The following is a 9,705-nucleotide window of genomic DNA, read 5'->3' as shown; positions in this document are numbered from 1 at the left end:
GAGAGCCAGATTTTAATTTCTTCATAATTTTTAGGGATTGAGCTAATGTAATGGAGAGGAATTGAAGGAAGGTGGCGGTTGGTAATGGTTTGACGAGTGGAGGGGGTGAGTCGGTGAGTGTCTTAGTCGAGGGGTTGAGGGATATCTGTATATCGACTATCTTCCTGTGGAAGAAGTCTGCTATTTGGTGTGTCCAGACTTCAGAGACTACGCAGTTGGAGACAGCTGCTGGCGGTGAGGTGAAGTGTTTAACGATTTTAAATATTTCCTTTATGTTGTGAATCCTTTGAGGAGGGAATGCACGACACACAGTAGTGTCCAGTACCGCACCTATGAACAGGTTGCCCTGGGAGGGCACCAGGTGAGACTTGGGTACATTTATCGAAAAAACCAACCTGTGCAACAACTGAGTTGTCTCTTGCAGATGATGGAGCACTATCTCTGGAGATTCTGCCTTGATCAGCCAATCGTCCAGATACAGAAATACAGGTATCCCCAACCTTCTGAGATGTGCAGCCACCACTGCCAGCACCTTGGTGAACACTCGAGGCGCAGTAGTAAAACCAAACGGAAGGACCGCAAACTGGTAGTGTTGCGACCCAACCGTGAAACGGAGATACTTCCTGTGCGACTTCAGGATAGGAATATGGAAATAGGCATCCTGTAAATCGATCGAAACCATCCAGTCTTCTTCCAGCAGCGCCTGAAGAACCTGCGCAAGAGTGAGCATCTTGAACCTCTCCTGTTTGAGATAGAGGTTCAAAATCCTGAGGTCCAGGATTGGACGAAGTCTGCCATCCTTCTTGGGGAGCAGGAAATACCGGGAGGAGCATCCCTGACCCCTTTCCTGCTCTGGAACCACCTCTATCGCACCCTTTCTGAACAGTGCCAGGACTTCTTCCTGGAGGAGAAGCAGGTGATTCTCCGAACAAAAACCCTGGCAAGGAGGGTAATTTGGGAAAAACTCCCAAAAAGGAAGAGCATACCCATTCTCCACGAGATTGAGAACCCAAAGATCTGATGTAATCAATTCTCAATCTCGTAGGAAATGGGTAAGCCGCCCCCCCACCCCCCCCCCCCCTGGGCCCACATGATCCGGAATGGCGGCTCTAGGGCTGCTTTGCTGCGTTGGCAGGGGGCTGAAAAGGGGAAGAGGAGGAGGAGGAGGAGGCTTGACGACCTCTGGGACAAGCTCTTTGTCTGCCCCTATAAAACTCGTACAGCATATTTTGCTGCTGCTGTGGCTGCTGTTGAGATTGTTTTTAGGCTCGAAAGGAAGACTTGCCAAAACCTCTGAAGCGCTTCCTAAATGTGCCTCTTGTCTGAAGGCCCAACGACTTCGCCGTCGCTCTGCTGTCTTTAAAACGCTCTAAAGCAGCGTCAGCCTTCTTCCCAAACAATCCAGACCCATCAAAGGGCAAATCCATCAAGGCAGACTGTACATCTGTTGAGAACTCTGATGACTTTAACCACGCAGCTCTCCTAGTGGCCACCGAAGAGCCCATGACTCTCGCCACCAAATCTGCCGTGTCCAGCCCACTCTGGATTACCTGCCTTGCTGCAGCCCGAGTGTCCGATATAACCTCCTGAAAGTCCGTTCTATCCCCTTCAGGAATCTTGGGCACCAATTGTTTCACAGAATCCATCAGGGCATGGATGTAACGTCCCATCAGGTAAGTCGCATTAGTAGATTTTAATGCCATGCTGGCTGAGGAGAATACTTTTTTAAACATTGCCACGAGCTCAAGTAAGCACTTACCTTTGTCCCGTGGATGTGCTCTTGGTCTCCATAGTGACGTTGTCTGCGCTGCTGATAAGACGTCCTGATGCTCTGCCGTGCGGTGAACCACCCGGCATACCGTCAACAAGCGTGCCTCCATTTTGGATTTGGATCTGCACTGCATCTTGCTGTTCGTCTTTTTCTCAACAGCTGTTGCGCACCAAAGTACTGTATGCCGCTGATCTTCTGGTCTCCTGCTTGGCAATACTGTCGGATATTATCCCGCATTAAACCATCTTCTTCTGCTTTGGATCATTGTATTGGGCCTCCTCACCGGTACTGGTTTCTTGTCGGCAAATGCTTTGTCCGTGTCTCTTCTCTTTGGCCAAAAGTATTCACATGATTTTCTTCGGATCGGGTGAGACACCGCTCACCAGCACCTCCTTGCTTTCATGTGGAACAGTTACTTCAAATGTTTTCATCATATGGAACAATTACTTTTGACGATTTTGACATTATTTATTTTGCTGTCGGAGTACTATGTCTTATTTTTTCTTATTCACAGCACCATCTAAATGCACCTATTGTCTTTATTTACTGCATATTTTCGTTATATCGAACAATGTTTAATGATTTGCATACAGCTTACTTACTGCCTTGTTATTTGGCACCTGAGTTACTTCTCATGTTTTCTTGCAGGTATGAGTGCCATACATAATTCTTTGGGTACATTGTAAGCGTACTGGGTCAGTTTTTTACATGTGCTATGCTTAGTGAGAGTTTAAGTGATGATTAGTTTGTTTTTATGGCAAGTATTTTCTTTGCGCTAGTACTTCTACTTAGGGGATTTATTGTTTAGGAGCTGGTTTCCTTATGTTTATTATATTCTTTCAGTTGGGGTAGTGCACACCTTTTCACTGATTTCATTCCCCTCAGTTTTGTATGTCTAGCAGCTTAAGCCTTACTTACGTCTCACTCTCATATTACCTTTTACATTTGCTCATGTAACAGTACGACTTGTTTTCTCAGGTGTATGTTTCTAGGGGGTTCCAGTCCCACCTACGTTTTTAGTAATGGGTTTTAGTCCCATATACTCAGTTTTTACATGGAGTTTCTCTACATGGGAAACATCTTCACCGTCCCTCGTTGGGGCAGGATTTGGGTTAGAGTCCCATTATCCTCAGTTTTTACATTCAGCGTCTCTTATTTGAGAGGCAGGATTTGGGTTAAAGTCCCATTATCCTTAGTTTCACATTCTAATTCTTTTGTTTGAGAGGCAGGATTTGGGTTGAAGTCCCATTATCTTTTGTTTTACACTTTCCGTCCCTTATTGTAGAGGCAGGATTTGGGTTACAGTCCCATTATCCTTATTCTTACATTTACTGTATTTTGTTTTAGAGGCAGGCTTTGTGTTAGAGTCCCTTGTTTTTGGGGCAGGAATTTGGGTTTTAGTCCCTCTTTCCTTGTTCTTACATGGATATGTTTCTAACTATATGTTTATTTTTATCTTTTTGGTGGGAATATGGGTAATGTTGACATCTTTTGTTGTAATTTTTTATCCATATTCTCATGTTTTTAAATTGTTCACACTCTCGTGTTTTGGTATATTATTATTATTATATATCTTTGAAAGTTGAACTATTTTGTACATTTGTTCTTGTACTGTGTCTTTCCTTCTTGCATGCCTGTCTGGCCAGTAGATGTGTCTGCCGGTTAGTCATCAGTATTTTCAAGATTAGTTTTCTTCTTTGTTGTTTCCTTTTGTTCGGTTCTTGTCTTTCTCTTGTTATTAATGGAAAGGAGGATGGGTTTGTTCTTCTGTATGTTTTTCATTTCTTTCTGACCAGTGTTCCTTCCTTTTTGTTTTCTTTGTGGAAGAGAGGGGATAATGTAGTATTCTTTTCTTTAGTTCTTTCTGACCGGTGTTTCTTTCTGACCGGTGTTCCTTCCTTTTTGTTTTCATTGTGGAAGAGAGGGGATAATGTAGTATTCTTGCATCTTGTTTATATGTTATACATGCTTTCTCCACTACCAGTCCAGTTTGTAGAATGTTGCAGCTATGATGCAGAAGAGAATGTTGGGATTCTGTGGTCTGAGGTGGACAGTTGACATTGGGCTGAGCATCATGCTGGATGCTCCTAGTGGGTTGCTTTACCATCTTATCTGCATATCTTCAAATAAACATCTTTACATCATCTTTGCGTGGGACCTGATTACTACACAGAGCACAGTGAATATGAAGTAAAACTAACTCCAAGATATGCAATAGACTTTATTACGGCATCCCTGGGACAGGATTAAAAACCGAGCTATAACAGGCGGGCATTCAACCTGCCTTAGAGAGAAAAATAGATTGACATGTTTCAACCTAATACCCTCGACAGAGGTATGGCAGGCTTCCTCAAGACCTTATGGAAACTTGTGATGAAAAATAAAAGAAAAGAACAATTTACTTACTCTCTGTATCGCTTTTTCTGGTAGATACAGTATCTGCCTGTTGATTCCTCACCTTGTGAATATCCCCTTGCATCAGCAACATTCGGGAATTCTTTTTGTAGCTTCGCGCCGACGTGACAGAGGCACGACATCGGGCGCCACTCCGCTGACATCACCGACACCATAATAGGCCCACGCCGGCGTGATGACATCTGGAAAGAGCAGATGTTGAAGACTTAGCTCTAGTAGAATGAGCCCTTATAAACTTTGGAGGTTCCTTACCCTCCAGGGAGTAGCAGATCTTGATGCTTAAAACAATCCATCTCGAGACCTTGTGCTTGTGCACTGCCTTCCCCTTCTAGCAGCCAGCGAAACCAACGAACAGCTGGTCATCCGACCTGAACTCTCGTCCTGCCCAGGAAGAAACTCACCGCCCTCTTAGGGTCCAAGCGGTGAAGCCTTTCCTCCTCCTTAGAAGGGTGAGGGGGAGGATAGAAGGTAGGGAGGGTAACGGACTGCCCCAGATGGAATGGAGTTACCACCTTTGGCAGAAAAGCAGCCCTGGTCCTGAGAACCATTCGTTCAGCATGAATGGACAAAAACGGGGCCTTTGAACTAAGAGTTTGAAGCTCACTTACCCTCCTTGCCGAGGTAATTGCCACCAGAAAAACAGTCTTGAAAGTCAAAATTCTCAAGGGACACTTGTGCAATGGTTCGAAAGGCGAACCCATCAAAAACGTAAGCACAAGGTTCAAATGCCATTGTGAAACAATAAAAGGTGTTGGAGGAAATTTATTGGTAAGGCTCTTGATGAATCGTAATACGATAGGGGATTTAAATAAAGAGGGCTGGTCCGGCAAACAAAGGAAAGCCGATAAGGCCGATAAATAACCTTTGATAGCTACCACCGCAAAACCCTGCTGGGCCAAGGAAAGTGCAAATTGAAGTATATTGGACAAACGAGCCCTTAAAGGGTCAATGGACTTCTCCCCACACCAAGCAACAAATTTAAACCATCTATAAGAATAGATAGACTTAGTGGAATCACGCCTGGCCGACAAAATGACATCCACCACATCGTGTGGGAGAGAAAAGGAACTCAGATTGCCCCGTTCAATCTCCAGGCATGAAGGTGTAAGGTCTGGTGGTGGGGGTGTAGAACCTGCCCCTCCATCTGGGAGAGGAGATCTGCCCTGTGAGGGAGACGGAGCGGCGAGCACGAGGAGAGGTGGAGAAGATCTGTGTACCACACCCTTCTTGGCCAATCCGGGGCGATCAGAATAACTTGGGCCCGGTCTTGGCGAATCTTCCTCAGAACCCGAGGAATCAAGGGTATGGGAGGAAACGCGTAAAGGAGTTGCGCGTCCCAACTCAACTGAAATGCGTCCCCCAGTGCTCCTTGCATCGGAAACTGGAGACTGCAGAATGACGGGCAGCGAGCATTCTCGTGAGTGGCAAACAGGTCCACCTGAGGAGTTCCCTAAGTCCGGAAGACATGAGGAACCACCTTCGGGTGAAGCCTCCAATCATGGTCGGCCGAGAACTGCCGAATGAGACTGTCTGCACGTACGTTCAGAACCCCGGCTAGATGATTTGCCATCAGACAAATCTGATGGTCCTGAACCCAGGACCAGAGACGCAGAGCCTCTCTGCAGAGACACTGCTACCCTACTTTTCCCTGCTTGTTGACATACCACATCACAGTGGTGTTGTCCGTCAGGACTTGAAACGACCGACCGCGAAGGGAAGGGAGGAAGGCCTTGAGCGCCAAATGTATGGCCCGCAACTCTAGAAGGTTGATGTGAAGCAACCTTTCCTCTGGAGACCAAAGACCCTTGACCTCCAGATCCCCCAGATGAGCACCCCACCCTAGAGTGGATGCATCCGTTATCACTGTGGCCACCGATGGAGGTAGCTGAAAAGGCTTTCCTTGTGACAGATTGCCCTCCACACTCCACCAAGACAGATCCGCCGCAGTTTCCCTGGAGATCCTGACGGACTCCCTGAGATCTCCGTTGTGCTGATACCACTGCCTGCGGAGGCACCACTGGAGAGCCCTCATGTGCCAGCATGCATGGTTGACCAACAGAATGCAAGAAGCCATCAGACCGAGCAGACGAAGGACCTTCAGGACTGGAACAACCGCTCCACTGTGAAATAAAGGAATTTTTATTTATTTAACATACTTATAGAGCGCACAGCTACTCAGTTGAGTGTCCCGGCGCTAACGGACAGAGCGAATAGGAGGAAGCACAGGTGCGGGGGAAAGTCCGAGTTACTGCTGGAACAACCATGTCTTCAGTAGTTTTCTGAAGTGCAGGATATCAGGCGCTTGCCTGATTGTTATAGGAAGTTCATTCCATAGGTTCGCGACCTGGACTTGGAAGGAGCGCCCTCCCAAGCGGACCCGGGTGAATTTCGGCACACTCAGTCTATGTTGTTGGGATGATCTGAGTGCTCTACCAGGTATGTAGTAGCTCACTCTTTTCCTAAGATAGGTGGCCCCAAAACCGTGTAAGGCCTTGAAGGCGATGAATAGGGCTTTGAACTTGATTCTGTGTCGGATGGGAAGCCAGTGCAGTTTCTTTAGGTGAGGCGAGATATGGACTCTGGGGCCCAGCATAAGGATGGCTCTTGCGGCCGAATTTAGCACGACCTGGAGTTTTCCGAGAAGGTGTTCTGGGAGACCCAAATAGAGAGACTTAGCGTAATCCAGCCTGGAGGTGATAAGGGCCTGGACCACGGTCCTTCTGTGGGAGAGGGACAGAAGGGGAAGAAATCTCCGGAGCATTTTCAGGGTTCCGTAACAAGTGCCCACCACAGCTTGAACTTGGGTCTCCATGTTCAATGTGTTGTCCAGTTTGACCCCTAAGTTTTTGGCTACTCCCACCGAGGTCTGCGGAGGGACATATCAGGTGGCCACCACTGTCTCCAGGCATCCTGGTCCGAGACTCCGAAAAGAATTATTTCGGATTTAGCGGAGTTGCACTGAAGCTGGTTTTGGCTAAACCAGGAAAAGACCCGTCATAAACAGTTCCTTATTTTGTCGCCATCCAGAGCCTTTCCATTCTTACAAGTGAACAGAACCTGGGTGTCGTCAGCGTAGGATATAATCATGGCTCCAGCCGCTTCGGCCAGCAGGGCGAGAGGGGCCATGTCGAGATTAAATAATAATGGGCTCAGAATAGAGCCCTGTGGAACACCCACCTCCGTGGGAGGCATGAGGGAGGAGAAAGGTGGGATCCATACTTCCTGCCTTCGGTCTTGTAAGAAAGAAGAAAACCACTTCAACACCGTGCCCCCCACCCCACAGTCTCTCAGTCTCTGTAGGAGTCTCACATGGGGCACGGTGTCGAAAGCTGCGGAAAGATCAAGCAGAATCAGAGCCGCACTCCCACCTGCGTCAAGGGTCATTTTAATGGATTCAGATATTTCGAGGAGAGCTGATTCGGCGCTAAAGCCAGCTCGGAATCCTGATTGGCTCGTATGGAGACAGTTGTTCGACTCCATAAATTCGGTGGTAACAGAGTTCACATGGTTTTCAATGACTTTAGCAATGGAAGGCAGGAGTGAGATGGGTCTATAATTAGACACCATTAAAGGATCTGCTGTGGGCTTTTTCAGCAGTGGCAGAATTTTGGCGTGTTTCCAAATGGCTGGGACCTGGCCACTGCTCAGAGATAGGTTCAGCACACTATTGACCTCGGCATTGATCACCTCAGCCACAGATGCCAATGTTTTAGCTGGGCAGGGGTCTAATGGAGAGCCAGATTTTAATTTCTTCATAATTTTTAGGGATTGAGCTAATGTAATGGAGAGGAATTGAAGGAAGGTGGCGGTTGGTAATGGTTTGACGAGTGGAGGGGGTGAGTCGGTGAGTGTCTTAGTCGAGGGGTTGAGGGATATCTGTATATCGACTATCTTCCTGTGGAAGAAGTCTGCTATTTGGTGTGTCCAGACTTCAGAGACTACGCAGTTGGAGACAGCTGCTGGCGGTGAGGTGAAGTGTTTAACGATTTTAAATATTTCCTTTATGTTGTGAATCCTTTGAGGAGGGAATGCACGACACACAGTAGTGTCCAGTACCGCACCTATGAACAGGTTGCCCTGGGAGGGCACCAGGTGAGACTTGGGTACATTTATCGAAAAAACCAACCTGTGCAACAACTGAGTTGTCTCTTGCAGATGATGGAGCACTATCTCTGGAGATTCTGCCTTGATCAGCCAATCGTCCAGATACAGAAATACAGGTATCCCCAACCTTCTGAGATGTGCAGCCACCACTGCCAGCACCTTGGTGAACACTCGAGGCGCAGTAGTAAAACCAAACGGAAGGACCGCAAACTGGTAGTGTTGCGACCCAACCGTGAAACGGAGATACTTCCTGTGCGACTTCAGGATAGGAATATGGAAATAGGCATCCTGTAAATCGATCGAAACCATCCAGTCTTCTTCCAGCAGCGCCTGAAGAACCTGCGCAAGAGTGAGCATCTTGAACCTCTCCTGTTTGAGATAGAGGTTCAAAATCCTGAGGTCCAGGATTGGACGAAGTCTGCCATCCTTCTTGGGGAGCAGGAAATACCGGGAGGAGCATCCCTGACCCCTTTCCTGCTCTGGAACCACCTCTATCGCACCCTTTCTGAACAGTGCCAGGACTTCTTCCTGGAGGAGAAGCAGGTGATTCTCCGAACAAAAACCCTGGCAAGGAGGGTAATTTGGGAAAAACTCCCGAAAAGGAAGAGCATACCCATTCTCCACGAGATTGAGAACCCAAAGATCTGATGTAATCAATTCTCAATCTCGTAGGAAATGGGTAAGCCGCCCCCCCCCCCGACCCCCCCCTCCCCCCTGGGCCCACATGATCCGGAATGGCGGATCTAGGGCTGCTTTGCGGCGTTGGCAGGGGGCTGAAAAGGGGAAGAGGAGGAGGAGGAGGCTTGACGACCTCTGGGACAAGCTCTTTGTCTGCCCCTATAAAACTCGTACAGCATATTTTGCTGCTGCTGTGGCTGCTGTTGAGATTGTTTTTAGGCTCGAAAGGAAGACTTGCCAAAACCTCTGAAGCGCTTCCTAAATGTGCCTCTTGTCTGAAGGCCCAACGACTTCGCCGTCGCTCTGCTGTCTTTAAAACGCTCTAAAGCAGCGTCAGCCTTCTTCCCAAACAATCCAGACCCATCAAAGGGCAAATCCATCAAGGCAGACTGTACATCTGTTGAGAACTCTGATGACTTTAACCACGCAGCTCTCCTAGTGGCCACCGAAGAGCCCATGACTCTCGCCACCGAATCTGCCGTGTCCAGCCCACTCTGGATTACCTGCCTTGCTGCAGCCCGAGTGTCCGATATAACCTCCTGAAAGTCCGTTCTATCCCCTTCAGGAATCTTGGGCACCAATTGTTTCACAGAATCCATCAGGGCATGGATGTAACGTCCCATCAGGTAAGTCGCATTAGTAGATTTTAATGCCATGCTGGCTGAGGAGAATACTTTTTTAACTGCCTGATCCTGCTTTCTCGACTCTTTTTCCCTAGGAACCTGCGGAAAAGCCCC

Source organism: Lissotriton vulgaris, chromosome 2_2, assembly GCF_964263255.1.
Source record: "Lissotriton vulgaris chromosome 2_2, aLisVul1.2, whole genome shotgun sequence".
Lineage (NCBI taxonomy): Eukaryota > Metazoa > Chordata > Amphibia > Caudata > Salamandridae > Lissotriton > Lissotriton vulgaris.
Note: the sequence above shows the minus strand (reverse complement) of the source record.